We start from the raw sequence: 27,351 nt of genomic DNA, 5'->3' as shown, positions 1-27,351 counted from the left end.
AAACAAATAAAAAGCAGTTGATAAAATTAAAAGTTAAGCTAAGTGTTGTCTTTCTCTAACAAAGTAAATAAAATTAAAATGTTCAAATTTAAATTAAGTAGAACATATAGTAACTCATAAGAAAACAGTTTCAAACAAGGATTTAAGTAAAGTGTAGAATCTAACTTCATAGATTACATAAAATATGACTGACCTTGAATAATAAAGCTTAAATAACTAGTTTTAAGTCATAAGAATTTTCTAACTTTAAAACAAACAAAGCCCAGTACAACCTATACAGTAGTTGTGATTCTATTGTCATTCATTCATGTCTTCTTCAACCACAGCAAATTAGTTTATTCTATCACGTAACACCAGTCCACTTTATCTCCTGCTTCTAAACATGTATTTTTAAAAAACTATCAAAAGACTTGACAAAAAATTGATAGTAATATAATATATATAAACACTCCAATATTATCAGTTTTTATATGACTGACATGAATACTAAGGGTGACAAAAGAATATAAAGAAATATAAAATAATAATACTTCCAAAAATAAATATTAGAATACAACCAACCACAAAATATACTTAAGAAATTTTATAATGCATCTAAGCCTCTGATGTAGAAATTTTACTTCTAGAAATTTATTATAATAATGTTTCCAGGTCCAAAGTAATAGCCTAGTGGTAGGGCGTTTGCCTTGCACACACACACAGCATTAGAAAAACCCAGGTTCAATCCCTGTCATCCCATATGGTCCCTGAGCCTGCCAGAAGCAATTTTTGTGTGTGTAGAACCAGGAATAACCCCTGAGCACTGCCGACTGTAGTTCAAACCCTCCCCCCAAAAAGTTCTTAAAATAATATCACATATTAAAATGGAATAATGCTCATCAGCCACTGAGATTCATTTTAAAAAGAATAGTTGATGGACTAGATAAAACATTAATAAGTAAAATAGTTTAATTTAAAGATAAAAGTATGACAATCTATATTTGATTTTCATATGTATTATCACAGAAGTATTATTTTCATTTTTTATATATATAAAAGAAAACACAATTAAAACCATCTATTTTTCCCTACAAGTTAATGTTTTGGTACAAACCCTCACTTTTCTTTAATAAGCAAAGAAATTAAAAGAACTATATTTCAAGGAAAGCTTCAAGATGCTCTAAGATCTACTCAATACATAAACAATGTTTGTTTATTTTCTTCAAACTGTGGAAGGCTTTTCTTTGTATATATGCCAGGTCATAAGTTCTGATGAATTAACATCCAGAGGGAAAACCTCTCCAATAAAACACTGAATTTAGTATCTGAGACATGTGTTTTATACCATTTCCCTGAATGCCCCAGTGGGATTAAGCTCCAGTCATCCGTGGTATTAACTAGCTCAATAAAGGACCCAGTATTGCTTCCATTCTTTTTCTGTATCCTCTCTGACCCGGGCTCTCATATCACCCAAATAAACTACTATAGTTAATTTCTTACCTCAGCATCATTGTACACAGAAACTGCAACTAGAGAGATTTGTTTAGAAAAAATAAAATGATTATAGGAAGCCACTCCTCCACTAATTACTGATTACTTGGTAATCATATTGCAACAGGGAATCCTCTTATAGATGTAACTGGAATTTATGACAAACCCTGTCACTTACCTCTGGCGAGTAGGAAAAAACTGCAAAAAATACAATATATTAATAGCTAAAATTTTACAGTTGCCCAATAATAACAAACTATAAGGATAACTAATTTTGGTAAATGCTACAGATGCACATAGAGAAGAAAAATTGACAATAAATTTATATAACACTTAACTCAGGGCATTGTAAGAAAGAAAACTTTTCTTAGAAATAATGGTATTTATGGAGATATTGATCTCCTTCAGCATATACGTAGTAAGGATGCATACCAAGCTCAAGACCCGAATTTGCATGGAGCCAAACGCAGAGAGGCATGAACTCAGGTATTATGTCATTTAAAGGCAGGCAAGAATGCAAGTCCAAGAGCTAGAATAGAGAATAATAAATATCTTTGAGAATCATAAGTTCCAGATTTCCCAAACATTTGGGGTTTTAGAGATATAGCTTATTAACCTTTGCTAGAGTACGGTAACCTCGCTTTTCCTGGTACCCACCAGGAAAAAGTATATCTCTCAAGATGCGCATAGCTTCTGGCTTGAAACTACAAAGTATATTGATGAAGATAAGAACAGAAAGCTCCAAAATTTGTACCTCAAAAGGTATCTTCAATAATCTGTTACCACTGATAAAATTAATGAAATAAAAAATAAAAAAATGGGACTATATCAAACTAGAGAATATGTGGCAAAAAAAAATCACAGGCTAAAACTAAAAACAAATAAACAAAAACAGTTAACTGAATAGAAAAAGTCTTAACATTACATACTAAAGATAAAGGCTTGATATTCAGTTTCTATAAAGTACTATAAAAGATCAACATTTCTAAAATCCTATGAAAAAAATGGAGTGGAAATGAACAGACACTTTTTTTTTTTTTTTTTTTTGGTTTTTGAGCCACACCCGGCAGTGCTCAGGGGTTACTCCTGGCTGTCTGCTCAGAAATAGCTCCTGGCAGGCACAGGGGACCATGTGGGACACCAGGATTCGAACCAACCACCTTTGGTCCTGTATCGGCTGCTTGCAAGGCAAACGCCGATGTGCTATCTCTTCGGGCCCTGAACAGACACTTCTAAGAAGACAAGAAGGTTGTTAATAGCCACATGAAAAAGTTCTTAGAATTTCTTATCATTAGAAAATTCAAATCAAGTACAACAATGAGATATCTACTTAGAAGAGTGATAATGACACATATCAAAAATAGTAGACATAATCTTTGCTAATGAGGATGTGCTAGAAAAGGAAATCACATTCATTACTGGTGGGGGTGTTATCTGGCTCAATCCTTCTAAAATAAGATATGGAGAGCTCTCAGTACATTCAGAATTAAGCTGCCATCTGATCCTAGATTTTTATTTTTGGGTATGTACACACAGAACTTAAAAACATTCATTCAAAATGCATAATCAAACCATTATTTATTTTAGTACAACAGTTACATTAGTTACTTAGTACAATGGCTAAGATATGGAATCAACCAAGGTGTTTCATGATACATAAATAAATTATGAGGCTATAGTATCTATACAATAATGGAATTCTATGCAGTTGCAAGGAACAAAAATACCATGAAATTTTCTGCAATCTAATTATAACCTGAAGATATTGTTGCATAAGTCAGAAGAAGAAAGACAACCACAGGATGACCTCATTTATCTGTGGTATATAGAATAATTGGATGAGGAAATGTAATGTAGTTAAGGGGGTTGCTTAGATTATACTTGATTCCAGAGCCTCAAGAGAAGAAAAGAAATCAAGCCGGGAAGGAAGCAGATGAGAAAGGGAAGTAAAGGGGAAACGAGTTTTATTAGTGATGTGAGAGGGTGGTACTGTTATGATTCCAAAGCAGAGATTCAACATTGAAAACATAAGATTTATGCTGAAGTTATTAAACTTTGCAATGTTCCTGCAAAGGTGACAAGAAAGGGGAGGGTAAGGGATGAAAGAATATGGGAGCATAGATGATGGGAGTTAACACTGGTAGTGGGATTATTGTTGAAATATTATATACCTAAAACTCAACCATCAATGACTTTAAAAACCACAGTTCTTTAATTAACTTAAAAACTAAAAACATAGAATAATAAAATATCTCCATCTCTACTCCTCTAATATCTTCAAAACCTAGAGCCAGTAATCAGTATAACTCAACTAATAGTAGTCTTTTTCACTGGAAAGAAAATATGAGCAATATGAGTTTAGCCAGGTAATGAAGGCCAGAAAAGGTCAGAGAAGAGTGTTCTCTGAATGCTCATCTATGAACAAGAATTTAATGAAACCTGGAAACAGGCATGACACATTGATTTGTATTAGGGTATATTTTGGCACAGGTGAGTGGATATTTTAGAGCCATATCCGGTAGTGCTCATGGTCTCCACTTAGCATGGTGCTCACAGTTCTTGACCAAAACGTTCTTAGAAAACCATCTGTGTGCAGCCATACCACCCTGAACGTGCCCAATCTTGTCTGATCTCGGAAGCTAAGTATGGTCGGGCCTGGTTAGTATTTGGATGGGAGACCGCCTGGGAATATCGGATGCTGTAGGCTTAAAAAAAGAGAGAGAGAGAGAGAGAAAAAAAACCATCTGATGTCAAGAATCATGCCTGAACCTTCCATAACAAAGAATAAATACATTTACTTAGAGCTATCTTTCCAGCCTGAGGGTACTTCTTGCAAGTCTGAGTATGTAAAGGTTAATAATAAACTAGAATATGAGGGAAAACACACACATACAAAGATTTGCTAAGTGTCAAAAAGATCAGAGAGATGAGTATCATTTAATTTATTGAACAACTGGTAATATATCAGCTTGCAGTCTTCAAGAACGTTCCTCGTTAAAGCAAAAAGGAACACATGGGAAACACATTGACATCATGAAAAACTCAACAATGGTTGTCCTTGCACCTTTATTTTTTAACCAGGTTTGAGAGTTTTAGAAGAAAAGGAATATGCTTATAAAACATGTTTTCCCAATGCGATTAAAATGATGGGAGTTCAGGAGTGTAGATTGTTAAATATAAGACAAAAGGTGGATGTGATTTCTTTAAGTACCAATATGAGCAGCTAAGCTTGAACACTTGTTCTGGGGCATTGAGCACAGAACACTAGTGAACAGATCATGACATTACAAGAAATGACTTAATTAAAACAAATGTAGAAACTATTGAACCAACAAAATCAAAGAATTTTCTGACTTGGAAGCATTTAAGTCAGCTCTGATACTGAAGTCACCTTTACCTAACCATGTTCTATAAACACTAGTTTTTTTGTGGTTGTTGTTATTGCTTTTGTTGGCTTGCTTGCTTAATTTTTGGTAATGTCTAGTGGTATCCAGAGCTTATTCCTGGCTCTGTGCTCAGGGATTACTCCTCATTGTGGTCAGGGTACTATATGGGATGCTGGGAAGCAAACCCAGGTTAGCAGCATGCAAGGCAAGCATCCAAACCTCTGTAACTATTGCTTGGGCCCCTAATACACTAGTTCTCCAATTCCAAAATCCTTAAATGTATAACAGACTAAGTATTCGTAAGCAGGTTCATTCTAGAGAAGGTCATAAATCCTAGAGGATTAGTAACCTTTAAATCAGTCTTAACCAAAAGACTCAAGAGAATTACAAATAAAACAATATGCTTTTCTCTTGGAAGCTTAACGCTAAGGCTCTTCTTAGTCATTTTGGTGCCTGAACAATTGTTTACAGGGATTTGTTTTTATTTTGGTTTCAAGGGCTCTAAAAACTATGTTATAGGCAAAATAAATTTATCATTTTAACTTCTTAATTTTTTTAGATTCTTTTGAACCAATACATTAAATCCACTTCCTAGCAGCATTTCACCCATCCAAATTCTACTTACACTTCAAGAAATTGTTTAATGTTTCTTATTTAATAAAAGTGCCATTATAACCACATTCATGGCTCACATGTCATGGAAAAATATTTAGGACAACTTGATACCTATATTCAAATGCATCTCTCGTTGAAGTTTTTTTTTTTTATTTTGTTTTGCTACTGTTTGATTTTGGGGGCTGCACATCCCTTGATGCTCAGGGGTTACTCCTGGATATGTGCTCAGTAATCACTCCTGGCTTGGAGGAATCATATGGGAAGCTAGGGATTAACAACTGTCTGTCCTAGGCTAGCGCTGTCAAGGCAAAAACCTTACCTCTAGCGCCATCTCTCCGGCCCCTTGTTGAACAGTTTTTTAAAGAGGGACACTATACTGTGTATACACCAAATATTTAGACACTTAGAGTTAAAAATAAGGTTTGAAGTGATAAAAATGAATAAAATAAGTAACAATTGAAAGATCTGCAAAAAAATAATTCTCAGGGACTTTTATCTAAGATAAAGAAATCTTCCAATTAGACAACATCAAGATAAAAAAGTACCATAATTTATAAAAGGACAAGGAATGGGATAGTAATTTCTTTAAGAAACAGAAAGATGAGGTCAATATGAACACACTTTTTTATTTAATGAATTTTTGGTGGCAACTGGCATGGCTCTGTATTCAGGGAAAATTAGTAGTCAAGGTTGGGGGGTAAGGGGGAATCCATGTCGGTTGCTGCAAGGCAAGTACTACATCATATCTCTAACCTCACAAAACATTTTAAGATCATTAAACATTAAAGAAACAGAACATCCAAACTGGAATCTCAAACTACTCTGCAGTTAAATAGGATGACTATTAACAAAATGACTGATAATAAAAATGTTTGTAGAAATGTGGAGTAATTGGGCCCTCAAATATTGCTAGTGAGAATGTAAAACATTATAGATGCTTCGAAGAAAGTTTCTCAGTTTTTTCAAAATAATTAACAGGTTTACTTGTGACTTAGAAATTTTATTCCTACACATATACCTAAGAGGAATGAAACATACTTCATTCAGCATTATAAACTTGTACAATGTTATAGCAGCATTTTTAATAAAGTGGAAGCAATCTCTGGTCTGTCAATATGAAAAAGAACAAAGAGTTGTTTATCCATGTAAGTGACTACCACTTAATAGTTAGAAGATGATAAATTAAAATAAAATCATGATACAAATGACTACAAAAAGAACTATGTTCAGTAAATGAAGCCAACCACAAAAGACCACAAATAAGATATGTGTTGTTATTAAAACATTATTATATTGATTTTAAAGCCCACAATAAGTGACAGAGTGATAGCACAGTGGTAAATTGTTTGCCTTGCACGCGGCCAACACAGGATGGACCCGGTTCGAATACTGGCTTCCCATATGGTTCCCGAGCCTGCCAGGAGTGACTTCTGAGCTCAGAGTCAGGAGGAACTCCTGAGAACCTACAGGTTTGACCCAAAACCCCGCCCAAAAAAGGCCCACAATAAACACATCTATGAAGGCTGGATGATTAGTGCTTATTGCTTGGTGCTGGATAAGGCAGTGATATAAAATAGTATAGACAGAGATTGCTACTGGGTACAGTAATGACTGAGTTAAGATCTAAGTTCACTCTGTGAATTCCAAGATCTCTTAAACCTGCATATTAAATAAATTATTTTAAGTAAACTGTGTCTTCTTACCATATAAATTTTATTATTTGATTTATATGCATAATATATGTAAAAATATATACTATGAAGTATACAAATTAGGTAAAATTTGGAAAATAAGTGGTATCTATAATTTCATAGAAAAGGAAGAGATGAAATTTGTCTTGGAAGAATGGATTCTAAAAGTCAAATGTTAGAAATTTCAGTTTTATGATCTAGTATTTCTTTATTCTTGTGTGGCTGCCTTAGAGAAAATGTGAAATTATTATAACATTTTCTGCTTAAATTTATAGACTGGAGTTACAGAGGTAAGTTTTCAAAACTCACCTCTAAGTTTATAACTTCTATGATGAAAGAAATTGATTTTGATTATAAATTTTAATAAATTAAAGGAAAAGCAGGAATAGTTTAATAACAAGACCTATCCTGCAAATGCCTTGTAGATATAAGACCTCAAGTTCAGTCCTGCTTTCAACCCAGATGCTTAATGAGATCATTACATGAAGTGCTGTTTAGTAATCCGGTGTCAAAACAAGTTCAAATAAGTGTGTGCTATTGCAACCAAATGTGTGTAAGCTCCATTGTCACAATAAAGAAAAGGGGAATGAATAAAAATGTAAAAGTAATTATTTCATTACTTATTTAAATCGTGTAACAAGAAAATAACATACTGCATTATTGACATATTAGCATATATTGAAAATTTGACTCCAAATCTAGAGGAAATCTAGAACAATTATGAAGGCAAAGAATGAAAGAAGTTAATATTTAAAACTAAATTCTTATGTTTATTTTTACCAAAAGTTTTCTTTTTATATACTATGTAAATTTTATTTCCTGCTTGACATATTCATCACCACAGGGATAATTCTACTGCAAAATAGATTCATTAAAATTACTGTAAAATGTGTCCTCTAGCTTTCCTCTTTTTTGAAATTTGAATATTTATAACCTGCTATTTACAGTAATTAGTAGCATAACATTTTTGGTAACTATGAACTATATATACTATTGTGGTCCACAAATTGCTATTGTTTCTTGACATAATATAACATTGAATTTTTTTTTTACTCTAGTAAAAGTTTCATATACCTCACTTATCTTGGGACTGATATAATCTTGTATTCTTTGGTTCACCATGGTCCCTAAGCATAGAACATCCATTGTTAGTATCACCAGTCAAAAGGAAGTTAGTATATTGATCTAAGTATAATATTATAAGTTATTATGAACTATGAAAGTGAATAATCAGTAATTATCACTGCTTGCCTGTCAGGCACATCCAATTCCACTATAACTATAATCTGAGGAAGAAGAAAAGTGACAGAAGATTCATGGAGCACAGTGAAATTTACAATGAGTGAATGAAGCAAGGAGTCTATCAGCTATAAACATTTTTTCTAATAACCTAAGCTAAAGCCCAAACAAAAAATAGTATATCTCTTAGCACAAAGAAGGTCATGAAAAATGAAACAAATTTATTTGTAATGTTTAAAGAAAGGTATCAAAAAGACTGTATAAGCAACCTCAATGTAGAATATTCCATTAGCCCAGAGAATTATTATTCATTATGTAATGTGAAAATAAGTAGTGAGTTTATCAGTACTAAAGCAAAAGGCAGCTGAAACTAGATTGATACCTCAAAATATTTTGGTAGCTAAAAATTGTAGGGGAGACTACTTGCAACCTTTCAATATGGATGAGGCCTCCATTTGTAAAAAAAAAAAATGTACCTTAAAGAATGTTTATCTGTAAAACACCAAGTCAATGCAAGGTTTCGAGACTTTTCTGTCAGGTTAGTAGACTGGCTTTAGGACAATGTTGTAGACTAAAAGTAAAATAAAAATAATTTATTAACTGGCACAGTGAGCTCCCTAAAGCCTTCTAAAATATCTGTAGGTATACATTACTATACTGAAGACTTCCATAGTAGTAGTCCTATATAGCAATATAGTATATAATAGTACTATATAGAAGTAGTATGTAGAATACTATAGAAGTCGTAAGAAGTCATAAAAGATGCAACTATTCTTCCAAAGAATTGCTATACTAATGAAATGGAAAAATGTTTAGAGAATAACATGCCTTTCAAGATTTTGTCTAGCACTGATAGTTTTTGGAACTTTCTCCTTTCTTTTACTTTTTTTAAAATTTAAATTTTTTATTGTATTGAAACACTTGTGATCTTCAAAGTCCTTCAAGTTGAATTCGAGATATACAATGAGTCAGGGCCCTTCCCACCACCAGTGTCAACCTCCCCCCACCAATGGACCCAGAGTACATCCTATATCATTATCATTTGCCCCCTTTGCCAGTATAATACATCCCTTTAAGTTTAGATTGTCAAAGTTCAGATCCTTTGATTCTATTACCATTGACTTTGGCTTGGATATTTAGTTCTGTTCTCATTTCCCCATCACATACTCCTTTATTTTTCTATAAAGACTATCTCCAATTCTGCTTTCCAATGAAGCTCAGGAAGTTTCTGAGGCTATTTACAGGAGCTCACTCAGGTTTATGGGCTTGGCAACTCAGTGCTAGTACATATATGTGCTTCAGAGGTCTCATAATTTTACAGTGTTTGAGGCCATGGGGCCTCCTACAACAATTGTTATGTTATACAGTGATGAAATGAAAGTGGAACTTTAAAAATGCTAAGAAGAAACTCTACCACTTGAGTTTCTACTCAATTTCGGAACATACTTCCATTTTTGAACATATTTATTTCAATGTCAGTGTTTTGTTTCTCTTATAAACACCAAGCAATGAGTTTAGGAAAACATCAGCAGCCTTTATCATAATTATGGAAAAATTATCTCTATGACTATACAGATTAAGAAACATTGTATGAACTCAGGGTGATGAGCATTTTAATACATCTGGAAAAAGTCATTCAAGAGATTCCTCTGCGACTTTGAAGAAATTGCCAAATATTGGAAGATTATAAACATGGAAAAGGCTATTTAGCTAAGAATAGAAGTTACATAAATTTGGGAGTTTATGAGCTATAAGAAATCTTTTAAATAGTTCCAGAGAAATCAACTAATAGTAAATGTGGAACTGACTGAACAAGGACACGTATTTGAAGAGGAGAAAAATTAAAAGTATTTGTAAAAGAATAAAAAGATTATTATAAATAAAAGTCACAATGAATAGTCTAGCAGGAAACTTTGTAGTTCTCATTATTCTCTTTTAAAAATTGGAAAAGTATGTATCCAACACCAGAAACATTTATTAACAGAGAAAATCTTCATGTTATATTATCTATTAACACGTGATAAATAAAACATTATAAATATACTATAAATATACATTGTTTTCCTTGAGTTTCAGTCTTACATTGTGATTCATCGTTCACCCATGAACATTTACTGCCACCAATCAGTGTTTCCATTTTCCCTCTCATCCTCTCCCCTATCTGCCTGTGGAGTAGGCATTATTTTTTTGGTTTTTGCATCACATCCGGCAGTGCTCAGGGGTTACTCTTGGCTCTATGCTCAGAAACCACCCCTGGCAGGCACAGGGTACCATGTGGGATGCCAGGATTCTAACCACTGTCCTTCCGCATGAAACGCAAACGCCTTACCTCCATGCCATCTCTCCGGCCCCTGGGTTAGGCATTTTATTCTTCCTTCTATTTCTACTCTCTCTTCATTTTGTCTTTACTCCTCCTTCTCTCCTTTGTTCCTTTTTTTCCCTGTTAGACACTGTGGCTTTCGCTATTCTTAATAGAGGAGCATCATGCATATACTTTATATCTGTACAACACTGAGTTATTGTACAGAGTGATAAATTCCAACAATATTGTCATAGTTTTTCTTTCTCTACCCTAACTATACTACTCCACTATTTATGTCAACCTTCCTTTCATGGACTGGTCCTTTGACTTTCATCTCTAGATATATTACCATACTATCTTATTTTTTCTTCTATCTTATAAATGAGTGAGATTATTCTATGTCTATCCCTCTTGCTCTGGTTCATTTTACTCATCATAAATATCTTCATTTCCTTCGATGTATAAGCAAATTTCATGACTTCATTTTTCCTAACAGATGCATAGTATTCCATTGCATAGATGTACCCCAATTTCTTTATTTTAAATGAATATCTTTATTTAAGCACTATGATTATAAACATGTTTGTAGTTGGATTTCAGTTATTAAAAAAACCACTTCCCTTCACCAGTAAAACCTTTCCACCATAAAGCCCTCCATTTCCTTCTTTCCCCCAACCCCTGCCTGTATTCCAGAAAAGCATTCAAAAAAAAAAAAAAGAAGAGTTATTGGAAAGAGCGCACAAGAAATATAGGTGTGCAGAAGGCATTTTTGTATTGTAATGAGTTTTTAGTGTTCCTATGGTATATCCCTAAGAGTTTTATAGCTGGATCATATGGAATCTCAAGTTATTTATTTAATTAATTCTAATTATCTAAATGTAAACATGTATAATATACATATGAATATTTATTTTCATTAAAGCTAACTGTAAGATTTATGCTATATAACTTTGCAGCCAAAGAACAAAAGACCATATAAAAATAATTTAGTTGGACGATAGCATCTATGTTGGTATGACATATCTTAAAACCAACATAATGATGAAAATTCCTAAGAAAAGCTTCTCCTCTCACATTCACCTTCTTTTAAATTTTTTATTTTTAATTATGAGAACAATGATGCAAAGAGGACAAGGTAAAGTTACAGTGGAAGGACAATTGCCCATAAACAGAGTTCTCAGAAGAAATCCCCTTGATGATGACTAAATATTGAACTTATAGTCAAAGAGCATTAAGAAAAATAAGGCAGAACCCATGTACAATTACTTTGTCCACAAGTCCCCAGATTGTAGTACATTATAACATTTCTTAGCAGTACACAAAGCAATCTAAAGCCATGAAATTTATGTGACTCCTTAAACATTGAAGGCATAGTATTTTTATATTTTCATGCACATGCATATTGGTTTGAATTAACATCAAAAGTTTAAGAGTTTTTTTTAAGGGTTAGAGTCAAAGGAGCACAGTAAAAACAGTGTTAGAATGGCAAATACTGTTTTCATAGGCCCACCAAAATATGGGGGACATGGAAAGGAAAAGACTTGGTCTAAATACAGAGACCAAACCCCTGAAGTTTCCTGGCATAAGACCAACTCCAGGCACCAGGCAAACTAGTTTGTTCAATCCAAGTCATTGTCTGTAGTGCCAATACAGTTTTATTTTTCACTCAGTCTCTATTGTTGGCATCAGGTTTTTGTATTAAAGATCCTGTAATCTGCACTTCCTACATTGAAGTCAGGCTGGTGTGGAGTATCCTCTAGTTTCACCTCACAATTAAGGGGCAATACAGAAAGCCCAGTCCAGTAAGCAGGTCATTGTTGTTGACATCCCCCTTAATAACTGCTACTTGACTGTATTTTAAATACCTAGAATTATTCAACAGTCATAATAAATAACTAGAAGGGAAATAATGGACACTAATATATCAAATTTTATCCAGAATTTCAAAGTCCTACTAATTATTTTCAGATTTGGAGTTTATACTAACTCCAATTGGTATCCATGAAAACGATGAGTGTTCCAGTAGGTGCTGAATCAATTCAATGAATCAGGTATACATATTTTTTGATAATTCCTTCACCAGAATTAGCTAATATTACCTAAATAGACAAATATTTACTATTTGAGAAAACTGTAGATTCATATACACTAAATATGTTTTAAAGTGCATTTCCCTGGTTCTTACAGGAAGGACCATTTTCTATTTAGCAACCTTTGACATTGACCTGCTAAAACATTTATTCAGGAATGCATAAAGCATGTTTACTCTATTTCTTGCTGAATGCTGATTCATGTAACTATGAAAAAAGCAAGTGTTGAAACATTTTTATCCCTTGAAGCTACCAGCAAATGACTCTTCAGATGATTTCTTCAAAGCATTTTTCATATCACATAAGCCACGGTTTACATTTGCTGTAAGTAACACTTTAAAGTGACTCTATTTTTAATTAAAATGCATTCATCTGAAAAGTCATTAGCATAATGTGTGAGACATTGGGAAATATTAGAGTTACTGACATGGATAATAAAATGGGTGTGTGCTCATTATATTTTTTTTAAATCACTGAATTTCATCGGTGAAGGCCAAAATAAATAATATAAACACCTATGAAGGTCTTATTTAAAAATGTTGTGTCTATTCTCTAAATGGATTAGCATTACTTGTTTGTTGGTTTGGAGGCCATACACAGCAGTTCTCAGGGTTTATTCCTCGTTTGCCATTTATGCATCACACCTGTCAAGCTTCGGAGATAATATGCAATGCCAGGTACTGAAGTGGGGTCAACCAAGTGCAAGGCATACACTGTAATACTGTACTATCACTTCAGCTACACATTAAATTTATTTTAAGATCAAATAATACTGTTGCCACTGATTATAAAATATACCAAGAATGAGTTAAGAGACTGGAAAGACTGAGTAGAATTGATTGTACCTTAAAGAAATTTGGTGGGCTGGAGAGATAGCATGGTAAGGCGTTTGCCTTATGTGTAGAAGGTTGGTGGTTCGAATCCCAGAATCCCATATGGTCCTCCGAGCCTGCCAGGAGCGATTTCTGAGCATAGAGTCAGGAGTGACCTCTGAGCGCTGCCGGATGTGACCCAAAAACCAAAAAAAAAAAAAAATGTTTTAAGGGGCCTGAGAGATAGCACAGCGGCGTTTGCCTTGCAAGCAGCCGATGCAGGGCCCAACGTGGTTGGTTCAAATCCCGGCATTCCGTATGGTCCTCCGTGCCTGCCAGGAGCTATTTCTGAGCAGATAGCCAGGAGTAACCCCTGAGCACTGCTGGGTGTGGCCCAAAAGCAAAAAAAAAAAAAAAAAGAAAAAAAGACAGAAAAAAGAAAAAAAGAAAGAAAAAGAAATTTGGTGATGAGAATTGCTGATTCATTGTATATATGAAACCCAAATATGAAGAACTTTATAAAAGACTCTAGTTTTAATAAAATAAAATAAATAATTTTGGTGTAAAGTATCAGTGTAAATAAAATTGTTTATTCCCATGTATCTTTAAACATTGCTCTAGTACATAACTAAAATATTTTGTGCATAGATTCTGAAAACAATAAGTGTAACAAATATCAAATTTGTTCACATGCAAATCATATCTTTTAAAATACATAGAAACTTGACTTCTATTATACAACAGCTACATATAAAAGCTCTCATCAGTATAAAAATATGTTCAATCTTTCTTGAAAGGCACCATGTTAGCACTATCAAATTTAAATTTTTATACCCAATATGGTCCAATATACGACCTTTAAAATTTCTCTATAAAATATATATCATATCAAAATCCTGCATGGGATAAAAGCTCAGGTCAAAATCAGGGCACAAAGATTGTATAGCCTGACATTCTTACCCCCAAATGTACCAGAAATATAATATGGCACCTTTCCCTTTTGCATAAGCATACTAAAAAAGAGGGGTGGGGAATCTTATGTATAGAAACAAGCTCTTATCTACTAAGGATAACCATAAATTTTATAATTCTAAGGTGCCTCTGACCCTGAACATTTGTCATGGGGACTCAACTTAGACTCCATGTGATTGTACAGCATCCCTCCAATCCAGAACTCCAGATCCCAAAAGCAGAACCAACTCAGTTCCTTACAACAGCACCAAGAATAAAGCAACCTCCGGGGAATGCCCAATACAGCTCTGGCACCAACTTGCTCCAAGTTGATATGACAGCCTGTTGACGAGGAAACAAAATCAACCTGTTCTAAGAGCATATTACCCTATATCATCACCTAACTCTAAGGAAATCAATAGACACTCCGTCCTAGGATCTGTGCAAAAAAAACAAGATTACTAACTACAGAACACTGACTTTGACAACAGCGACTAACAGAAACTTTCCTGGGACCAAAAAAGAAAGACCCTAGTGCAAAAACCAAGATCTCTAATCTCAGATGTCTGACTTGGTTAACTCCGATGGAACAGAACTTCTTGAACCATAAAGAAAGACTATCCTAGGTTCCATCCTAGGATTTGCTTAAAAACCAAGATTACTACTTACCAAAAAATGACTACAATTGTGACAGAGCAGACCCTCTGGATCCATAAAGAATAACTCTATTCTAGAGTTACTATGACTTGTGCAAATACCAGGTCTCTAATTACAGAGGAATGATTCTGACAGCTACACTGAGCAGAACATTTCCTGGCAGCAGAAAAAAAACACCTTGGGGTTTGACAGTGAACATAACATGTTTGGAACCTGTATTTGGGTGAAGAAAACCTATATCTCCTAGGCCAAGAGATTTCCCTTTCTAATTTGCCCCCAACACTTACTGTGCCTATGCAAAAAACCATCTAACCAAACAAAAATAAACCTTGTCTAACCAGCCCACTTATTTTTTCTTATATTTCAGTTGTTTTAATGTCATTGCTTGTTTTGATTAGAGTTTTTTTCTTTATATTTCTTCTTTTAAATCTATATTTATGGATTCTAGACAGGCTTCTCCCCAATTTATTTTTCTTTTTCCAACAGAACCACAGAATCTGAATCATCTTGTTCTGCCTCAAAAATTGAGGGGGGAAAAAGTGGATGGTACTAGGAGCAAACATTCGTATGAACATTGAGTGGAAATAAAAAACGATTATACTTAAACATCAAACCCAAATTCAATGACAACAGAATCAAGATAACCCAATCTACATCAAGCTATCACAGAGGGAACCAGCTAGCAGTTCAGGCGGCAAGGGGTATGGTATATGATGCATGCTGAGAACAGGGGTGGAGTGAGGAAAATGCCTGTGGTGGGAATGGCCGTATTTCATTATCACTATGTACCTTAAATATAATTGTGAAAACCTTGTAATTCACATTGGTCACAATAAAAATTATTAAATATATAGGTATATATTATATGAACTTTTACAAGGTAGCATTTAGTTTTGGTGGAGACATACCCAGTTCTATTCAGGGCTTATTTTTGGCTCTGTACTCAGTGATCATTGCTGATAATGTCCAGGGAGCCATATGCAATGTCAAGGATTGAACGCAGAGGCTGCATTTAAACAAATGCCTTCACTCTCACACTATACTTTTAGCTTACTTACTGGAAAGAATTTCTAGCAGTGAAAAATTAGTGAATATAAAATATTTATAAAAGATTAGTGAATGGATTATGATAAAACTATACTTATGCTAGACATTAGAATATATCCTCAGTTATCAATATCATTTAATAATTCAATGAATAATATTAAGTATCTGTTCAGTGACAGGAAGGGAATGCTCTGTTTAGTTCACCTACTAGTGAAAATACAAGATACATACTTTGACAAACATGTTATCTGATGACAACTTGTTTGTAAGCAAATAAAATGTGTTAAGGAAATTATGTGGTTGAAGGTAAGGATCATGAGTGCTAAGAGAAATTATGTCATCTTTCATATGATATAATCAAAGAACATCTTCCTTTAGGGAATAAGTTAAGAAGAAATCTCAGAGATGAGCATTAATGAAAGAAAAAATAAATCAAAGAGCATATGATGAGATAAAACACAATCTGTTTTAGAAATATGATGGCCCAGTGCTACTGGAGTTGAGTGCCCAAGTGTGAGAGTGTTAATAAATGTGCTCTAAGAGTTAACTGAGAAGGCAACTTCAATGAGGGTTAAGGAAGTTATACTGAGGATTTTCCTTTTCAGTAAGATTTCAAGTCACTGAAAGTTTTCTCATGAGAAATGACAATATCTGGTTTATATTTTAAGTGGGTCATTTTGTCTTCTGCCTGGATAATAAGTTGTAGGAGGCAAGTGAAGAAGGAATATAAGTTAGGATATTAAAATACTTCAAGCGAGAATATCTAGAAGCAGGTTTAGATAGCAGCAATATGTGTAATTATTCTAGATATATTTTAAGATTGCTGACAAAGTTTGCTAATGACTTGAATTAGGGCATAATTAAAGGGTTATAACAAACATCAGATAGATCAGCATGAGCTAATAATTACAAAAACTATATGTGTGTATATATATATATATATTAAGTGAGATAAAAAGAAAATCAGATAAAAATGTGTAGAAATGTACCATTTTTATCTTTATCAAAAATTAGAAAGAGAGAGACTGGTACTAAGCTTGCATAGCATTTATTTCACAGAGAAAAAAATCACAAGAATGGAGAATTTCAAATTTTACTTTATATATTTTGGTATTATTTCAAAATATTTTATTGCACTAATTATAATGTATGCAGCTGGAGGTGGTCCTAGGAATCAAGTTCAAAATTTGACTCATGAGAAACATATACTTTATTACTGAGTAACATACTTCCTTGGCCTTGTATTTCTATACATTTAAAAGATGTAATTTTTATTCATAGCATCCTTCAACTATTTTATTTATATAAATGAAATTCTTCTTTCTTTATTTTTTTTGGTGTGAATGTCATCTATCTTTATTTATTTTTTTAATTTATTTATTATGAGAACAAGGGTGCAAAGAAAGAGGACAAGGTAAAGTTACAGTGGAAGGACAATCACACATACATAATTCTCAGAAGTCCCCTTGCTGATATCTTAACTTTGAAATTTCAGCCAAAGAACATTAAGATAAATAAGACAGAATCCATGTACAATTACTTTGTCCTTCAAGTACCCAGATTGTAACACATTATAATATTTCTTAATAGTACACAAGGCAATCTAAAGCCATAAAACTTACATAACTCCTTAAACATTACAGGCATAGTATTTTCTTACATTTTCGTATACATGCATATTAGCTTAAGTTAACCTCAAATTTTAAGTGAGTTCTTTTTAAGGATTAGAGTCAAAGGAGCACAGTAAAAGTGGTGTTAAAGTGGCAATTGTTGTTTGCATAGGCCCACCAAAATATGAGGGACATGGAAAGAAATAACCTTGGCCTAAGTACAAAGAGACCAGAACCCTGAAGTTTCCTGGCACAAGACCAAGTCTAGGCTTGGTCCAATCCAATACATTGTCTGTAGTGCCAACACACTTTTATTTTTCACACAGTCTCTGTTGTTGGTATCATGTTTCTGTATTAAAGATCCTGGAATCTGCATATCTTACATTGAAGTCAGGATGTGGAGCATCCTCTCCTTTCACCTCACAATCAAAGGGCAACGCAGGGAGCCCTGTCCTGTAAGCAGGTCATTGTTGTTGTTAAGTCTTCTCAGTGTTAAGGGAAGTCTCTTTTGAGCAGGTCGAAGTCTGAGCAGTGTAGGTCTTCCGTGGTAGAGGATTGCTTCCAGGTGATGTTATAGACCAGCCTGGATGTTTCGTGGATGGCTTCCCTTTATTTTTTTATTTGGAGAGGCAGAGTGGGGGAAAGACTCTGAGCTTCCAAGTAATACTTAGGAACTCAGGGGCTATGTCACCCCATCCCCATCTTCTGCATAACCTTACCTGATAGTAAGACCTGCCCATTTCTGGGAGAGTTTTTTGGAAGGTAACAAAAGATTTGCCTCAGGGACAGGAAGGGGATTGATTCAAGGATTGATTAAGGATTCAGAGAGATTCTGGGGAAAATGGAGAAAGAAGCAGAAGTAGAGCTGGCAGGATGGAGAGGGAAGAAACATGTTGAATACAGGGCTAATAATGGAGCTTGCTTAAAAGGTTATGATAGAAGCCACACCTGTTGGCTAGGGCCTTGAATAAAGCTGATGTCTCCTGAAACCTGATTGCTGTGTAAGACCCTCCAGCTGGAGGGGCTTGGAGGAGCGTGGCCTTGGCTGGCAGAGAAAGGCCTCACTCTCCATCCATCCCATCACCATCCATCACAAACCAGGGCTATTATTGTACAGGGCTACGCCTAGTAACTCATGGTACTTCGCTGATAGAGCTCAAGACTGTGTATTTATACCCTCCAGTGCCAGAAACTAGACCAGAAGCATCTGGTGGCATTCAGGAGTATATGCTTAAGGGATCACATGGTTCTGAGGAGAAAACCCGGATTGGATACACCAAGATGGAGTACTCTTATCTGGTACTTTCTACTAAGTCTTTCAGCAAAGAAGTACATATCATTTTACTGTAGGTTTTCATAAATAAACTGGCAATAATGTATATTTTCCTATACAACGTATTTAACAATACAACACAGGGGACTAGAGCTATGTACAGTGGGCAGAGTACTTGCCTTATACAAGGCATACCCAGATTCAATCCCCAGCACTCCTTGATGTTTCCCAAGCCTTCCAGGAGTGATTCCTTGTGAAGAGCCAGGTGTAAGCACTAAGAATCACCAAGTGTGTTTCCACAAACAAAGTCCAAACAAACTCCACAAAACAAATATACAAAATATATCAGAATAGGAATTTGAATTAAAAAATATTAGATAAAAATTATTGTAGGGTTTAAAAGAAGTGTTGTGATATTAATGCTTGTAATTAATACTGAGTATGTTGAAAAAAAAACTTACCTCTTACTAAAGCAATTCTATATTTTCCTTTATCTAAAGTAATTCTTATAAAAGTAAATTAATCAAATAAATTTTTGCATTATATAATGTCACTGTAACAGTAATTATCTTTTCTTAGCTAAATATAAAGAAAAATCAAGGAGCTGGAGAGGTGGTGCTAAAGGTAAGTCATCTGCCTGCAAACACTAGCCTACAAAGGACCAGGTTCGATTCCCTGGCGTCTCACATGGTCCCCACAAGTCAGGGGTGATTTCTGAGCGCATAGCCAGGAGTAACCTCTGAGGGTCAAATGGGTGTGGCCCCAAAAAAACAAAAATTCAAAAAAAATTAGAAGTCTATACTAAATTATATTTTGTAATCAGGAAACAGTAAGATATAAATTAACAGGAAACAAGTTTAAATACGTATATACATATGTGTATGTATGTAGAAAATATTTCAATGTTTTATAAAGAAAATGTACACTGTAGACATTCATATTAAAAATGATATTTAAGACTTACATAGTCATATCCATATAAAAATCAAAGAAAAGTGAACAGAACTGAACTTGTATACAATAAAATATAAACACTCAAAATAATTTAATATAATCAAAAAACTTTAGTGTGGAGTTTTTTGTTTTTTGTTTTTTTTTAATGGGATGCTGGGGATTGAACTATGGTCTGTCCTGGGTCAGCCTCATGCAAGGCAAATAAACCCTACCACTGCACTATTGTTCCGGTCCCAAGTGTGGTGTGTTTTTAAAGAGTAAGTATATCACTAGAAAATTATCTCCCAAGATTAATAGTGATTAACTGTTTCTATTCAAAGTCCACTGTTCAGTAGTTTCAATTGCAGAAATTCAATTATAATAGCCGCTTTTCCCTAAGACAATATATTTAAGTGAGGAAAAAAAAAGAGAGATTTTGACTTCTCAGAGTAGCAACTCATGAGGGAGGAACCACAATTGAGTATGCCTTAGAATAACAAGGACAATACACAGTGTACAGAGTCCTACCTGGATCCAGGGCCAAAGGTGAATAATTGCCTAAGAGACTTTGAGCTTCACTGAGTAGGCAAAGCACAGCATTGGCATTTGACTGAGAACATGTGCAGCTTTTGACATAGCAAAATCTAAATAACCAAATCATTTCTATAAGAAATCCTAATAAGCAGAAGTACTTAAGAAAGTATATACACAGCCTTCTAACATACTCATATTGGCTGGAATATACAGCTATTAAATAAAAAGAATGAAATGAAATTGGAGAGGAAGATAAATACTAAGTTTCCAAGAACCTATTAAACATAAAAAATAGAGTAACTGAAGATTCTGACAAGTCAATGAAGGTTTTCAAAGTGAGGTCTGCTGGAACAGATCATTAGTTAGAAGATAATGGAAATTAAATATTTTTGTGAGATGAAGAACATAAAGATCTTATTGTGAAAACTATTAGGTGGTGGATATGAAGTGTTTAATGATAAGACTTAAATTTCCAGGAGTTCATTTGTATTACAATACTGGTGCTCAAATTTAACTGTGGGACTATAAAGAGTTTGCTAATTATATGGCATTGTATCATTATGATAACTAGAAATAAGGTGATTCAATGAAACTTCAGTTATGTGGGAGGAATGATTAAGTAGTAAAAATAACATTTAAATATAGCATAGCAAGCAATGGAAAATATAATTTAAAATTATATTTACACCAAGTCAAACATTACAAGGGCAAATATATATTTCCCCTTTTAGGTTTTGGGTCATTATAATTGTTTCTTATTTTTTTAATCTTGTAATATTTTTGATATGTTTTTCCCTTATTTGTTTCTTCTTTATCTTTTCTTCTCTTCCTTCTCCTCTGCCACCTCGTTTTCCTCTTTTTTTTCTTCCTCTTCTTCTTCTTCTTCCTTGATCTTCTCCTGCTCTTTCTCTTCCTTGTACTATTTCTCCTCCTTCTTCTCTTCTTTCTCCACCTTCTTTCCTTCTTATTTTGCCATATTTGGCATTCCTCAGGTTTAATCTTGTCTCTGAGTTAAGGGATCACATCTGGTGAGGCATGGGAAACCATATGTGATAACTGGGATTAAAACCCAGGTTAGCTGAATGCAATACTAATCACCTATCTACTCTCTTATTATTCTAGTCAATTCTTCCTATTAATTTTCCTTTCCTATACTAATAGATGACATAAATATGTACATACATATGTGTGAGTGTGTCTCTGTATCAGGAGACAGAGAAAAAGGGAAAGATTTGGGGTCACAAACATTGGGACTCAGGGCGACATCTAGTTCTGAGATTAGTGATCACTACTGGAGAGGTCTAGGGGTCCTTATAAGATCAAATGTATTTAACTAAAGAGGACAAATCAGGGCAGTGCATGCAAGGCAAGTGCCTTATCCTTATAACTATCTCTACAGTCACTTTATATTATATTAAATTTTCACATTAACCACTTCCAAAACAATCTTAAGAAGTTACAGTTAGCCTACATTTACAAAAAAAAAAATAACCCTGAAGTACAGAATAGCAAGATAACATCCAGATCTGAAAAGCTAACCACTAGTTGAGGAGAGATTTAAATGCATAGTTCACCTTAACATTTGTATGATGTTACTTAAAGACATACTTCAAATATTTCTCTACTAGTAGCTACTTACTTTGGTTGCAATTTTTTACTTTAGTGTGATTAATTGAATTCTGTAATATAATTTATTAAGTAGAAACCACTTAAAAATAAATGTTTTTATGAACAATGTGAATTACAAGTCTTTCACAGTTATATTTAAGGCACTTATTGACAGTGAATTAGGGCAATTCCCACCACCAGTGTTGACCTCCCTCCACCCTTGTTCTCAGCATGCATCAGATACCACACCCACTACACACCAGACTGTGTAACATGTCTCCTTGGTGTATATCTTGTAGTTTGAGTATCTTGATTCTGTTGTTGACTTTGGATTTGGTGTTTAGGTCTGATCAATTTTATTTCCACTCAATGTTCTTACTACTGTTTACTTCTCGTACCATACACATTTTTTTCTCCTCAATTTATGAGACAAACCAAGAAAATTCAAGTTCTATAGTTCTGTTGGAAAAAAAATAAAGAAATCTGGGAGGAGTCTATCTAGAAGTTATCTATATCAATTTAAAAGAAGAAAGGGGAAAAAAACAAAACAAGTAATGACAAACAAAAAATAAAACAGTAACAAAAAACAAGAACAAGAAAGAATAAAAAAGGAAAGGAGGGCTGATATGGCAAGATTTTGTGGATTTTTTATTTGTTTGCTTGTTTTTGTTTTGTTTTGTTTTTGAATAGTCACAGTAAGTATTGAGGAATTTAGAAAGGGATTCAGCTGGGCTAAGAGATACAGGCTTTCTCCACCCTTAAAGCATACTGTCATGGGAAAACTACAGGTTCTGGATATGCTCTTTATTGAAACCAAAGGTCATCTGATGGTGTCAAGAAATGTTCTACTCAGTTGTGGCTGACAAAATCAGTCCTCTGTAATTAGAGATATTGGTATTTGCATTGGTCATAGGACTGAGTCTAGGATAGAGTCTTTATGATTCTAGAAGTTCTGGTCTGTAGTGGTTGTTATAGTCATTCTTCTGTAATTAGTGATCTTGTTCTTTGCACAGATCCTAGGATGAAGCCTAAGATAGAGTTTTTCTTTATGGTTCCAGAAGTTCTGCTCAGTCACAGTTATTAAAATCTGACCTCTGGAATTAGGAATCTTTGTTTTTATACAAATCCTAGGCTGAAGCCTAGGCTAGGGTTTTTCCTTTTGGTCCCAGGAAAAGTTCTGCTCAGTCGTGGTTATCAAAGTCAGTCCTCTATAATTATTGATATTCTTTGTACATCAGTAACAAGGCCAGCTTTTTGTGTATCTTGGGCTTGCAATATACTCCTAAGTAAATACACAGCAGTGTTTTCAGTTTGATTTAGCAATTAAATGCAAATGAAACCATGATGTAGCACTTGTGCTTCATCTGACACCACCTTTATCCATCATTATTAAAGTATACAGGCATCAATAAATTACAAAATGCATCAGGTAACAACAGAATATTCCAAAGTATAAGTTCCTACATTCCCATCAATAATAACATAAACTAGAGAATCAAAAGAAGCCATAAAGTGTGTGTAAAGACAACCTATTTCAGAAATCCCAGTAGCTCTATGTCCTTTTAATCTTTTATATCTTGCTTGAATTCTCTTATATTAGTATAGGTTCTCAAAAAATCTGACAAATTAAGTTCTAATAGAAGTAACCTTTACTGAATCTCATTGTCTTGAATATAATGAAACAAACATAGGATCCTAAAACTTGTGAAGAAAGGTTATATGTATGAAAATGATATCAAGAGCCATATATTAATATTTTACTCCAACCATAAGTTCATATTATAAACATCTATAATTCATTTTTAATTATTTTGGGGATTGTGGATATTATCTCTCAGTGTGCATAGCTTACTCCTGGCTCTGTTCTCAGGGGACCATATATGGTGCTGGGTTTTAAGCCAGGATTAATTGCAAGATCCTGTAGTATCTCTATGTCTCCCTAATTCACTTCATTTTTAATTAGAGCTACAAATAACACGCACTCAGCCCAGAGGAACAGGTATGCTGGTTCATTAGTTGGGGCTAGAGTAATACTCAGCTGTGTTAGTTTCTTCCAGTTTCAAGAGGTACTTCTATTTCAGAAAAGCAGATTCTGACTAGTTCTCACTTTAATATTACTAAATCATTCAGAAATTTGAAGGTAAGGAAGAAAACCAGAAGAAACAGATCTATGTCTGGTCCCCTATAACGTTTACAAGTAGAAAACAAGGATATAGTGTCATGGGAGGTTTTCTAGTATTTTATCTATGCCAAGATGTCAGTACAACATGAAAGGGGTTATTTTCCACTTTAAACATGTTCAGAAGAAAATCACAATTTAAATTTTCACTTTCAGAGCATATATTCACTTTTGTTTTACAAAGAAAATAAAACAAAAACCAGCCTACTGAAAAACAGATAAAGAGCTTTCTGGAAATAAATAATTTACTGTAGCTATAGAAACACTCCAGATTATGAATTTAATACAAATTTAATTATATTCTAATTATTGTGAATCAAGTATTTTTATTTTTGTTTTTTGGGCCACATGGAGATGCTTAAAGATTACACCTGACTCTACACTCAAGAATTTCTCCTGCTTAGGGACCATATGGATTGCCAGGAATTAAACCATGCAAGGTTAAAAGCCCTACCCATCACATAGTTACTCCAGCCCAATATTAAAAAAATTTATTCGGGGTCAGAGAGATAGCATGGAGGTAATGCATTTGCCTTTCATGCAGAAGGTCATTGATTCGAATCCCGGCATCCCATATAGTCCCCCGAGCCTGTCAGGAGTGATTTCTGAGTGTGGAATCAGGAGTAACCCCTGAGTGCTTCTGGGTGTGACCCAAAAACCAAAAAAATTAAATTATTAAGACACAATGATTTACAAAGTGGTTCATAATAGGATTGTTTCAGTTATACAATATTCCAACATCCAACCCACCATAAGAGTGATCAAGTTTTACTTAAATTAACTATTAAGTATTGAATATTCTCCCAAATTTCAGGCAAAAGAGTAATATAATTAACATTTACATTACATCTTCTTATATCTTACAGAATAAAAGATTCATAAATTTGTAAAGAATTATTTGTATATATGCACATAATTTGGCCATGCCCAGCAGCAGAGTTCATGCCTTATTATGGGCTCTTTGCTCTGGAATCACTCCTGAAGGGCTGGGAGCCACATAAGGTGCTGGGGATTAAACCCAGCTCAGGAGCATGCAAGGCAAACATACTAAACTTTGTACTAACTCTAAACACTTGATAAATAATTGAAGGCCAATACATTTATTTCAATATCAAAATAAACCTCAAAAATATTGATCAGTTGAAAACAGTTTTAGTTTCTGTTATAAGGTAGTTATTAAGCACTGATTGAAATGTTTCTTTGATGAGTTACACACAAAGGATATAGAAGTAGTTAAAATCAACTGATCTAAAAAATAAAATATATTGTCTATTTGATATAGTAGATATTTTAGAGGCCAAATTATAATTGCTTTGCATGCAGTCAACCTGGTTTTGATCCTTGGTATTCCAGGTGGTCTCCTGAGTCTGCAATCTCAGGAATGATTCTTAGTGCAAACCCAGGAAGGATAATCCCTAAGCACCATTGCGCGTGGCACCAAAACTAAAAAATTTATATAGATATTTTCCCTCTCATACTTACTTATGATTTATTGGGATAATTAAGATTTCGAAATACACATAATTTCTGTTTTTCTATATTTTAATGAGAATATATGAACACTTCTGTGAAAATGTTGTCTTACCTCAATTCTTCCATATATCATGTTCTCCCTATACATTTTGAATGCTGATTATTTTCTGTGCCTCATAAGTTAATAATTGCAATGATCTCAAATGCTCTCTTATACTCCTTTGTAACTTTAAAAATCTATTTGAAGTTCCCAACTCGAAACATTTTTGATGTAATAACAAAATATATTTAATATTTTCATGAAATAATAGATATAAATTTTCATGAATTTATCAATGGATATAAATTTACATTTTGTTTTTCTTTTTTTTTAGGGTCACATCTGAGAGGGTTCTGCACTTACTCCTTGCTCTGTGTCCAGAGATCACTCATGGAGTTTAGGAGAACAATATGTGATGCAAAAGAATGAACCCAGGCTGCTATATGTAAGCTGCTTTCTTTACCTGCTGTACACTATCTCTATATAATAGTTTTTCTTATGATTTTTAACATGCTTTTTTAACCTTCAAAAGCCTGTAGAGTTTGTAATATTAATTGGACATTTTATATGAGAAGAAAATTAATATGGAATTGAGGATTTTGACTAAGATAATACAGATCTTTTTTTTTTTTTACTGAGGTTGGAGAGAGGCAGAAAATGGCTGAAAATAAGTGTCATTTGTAAAATAAGTTAGGAATCTATCTTAATATCTAGCTTATATAGTATGCTTTCAGTTGAGATATGCATGATTTTGTTGCTCATTCAATTTGTTATGTGTCATTAGGTAATAAAGAGTAAGGGAAGACTATTTCATTTCAGGAAATTCATTATATTTATATAATAAAATAACTAAAAATCTATGAGTTGACTTAATTAATGTGGGAAAGACAGTGGTATAATGACTAATGATATTATAATCATTCAGGCCCCAATATGCACGTTCTTTTTTATTTTTTATTTTATTTAAACAACTTTATTACATACATGATTATGTTTGGGTTTCAGTCATGTAAAGAAGACCACCCATCACCAGTGCAACACTCCCATCACCAATGTCCCAAATCTCCCTCCTCCCCACCCAACACCCAGTGTACTCTAGACAGGCTTTCTATTTCGCTCATATTTTCATTATTAAGATAGTTCAAAACGTAGTTATTTCTCTAACTAAACTCATCTCTGTTTGTGGTGAGCTTCATGAGGTGAGCTGTAACTTCCAGTTCTTTTCTCTTTGGTGTCTGAAAGTTATTATTGCAAGAATGTCTTTCATTTTTCTTAAAACCCATAGATGAGTGAGACCATTCTGCATCTCCCTCTCTCTGACTTATTTCACTCAGCATAATAGATTCATGTACATCCATTATAGGAAAATTTCATGGCTTCATCTCTCCTGACAGCTGCATAATATTCCATTGTGCATTTATCACCACAGTTTCTTTAGCCA

General features: G+C 33.9%; 1 protein-coding gene and 1 pseudogene across 1 annotated transcript in view; one reads left to right on the top strand and one right to left on the bottom strand.

Annotated features, from left to right (window-relative positions):
• EPHA6 (EPH receptor A6) overlaps positions 1 to 27,351 on the bottom strand; it is a 973,333-nt gene that overhangs the window by 815,493 nt on the left and 130,489 nt on the right. The window lies entirely within an intron of this gene.
• On the top strand, positions 4,059 to 4,177 carry LOC126026472 (uncharacterized; annotated as a pseudogene).

This window comes from Suncus etruscus, chromosome 13 (genome assembly GCF_024139225.1).
Source record: "Suncus etruscus isolate mSunEtr1 chromosome 13, mSunEtr1.pri.cur, whole genome shotgun sequence".
NCBI lineage: Eukaryota > Metazoa > Chordata > Mammalia > Eulipotyphla > Soricidae > Suncus > Suncus etruscus.
The sequence above is the reverse complement of the archived record's forward strand: the minus strand, read 5'-3'. Positions and strand labels throughout refer to the sequence as shown.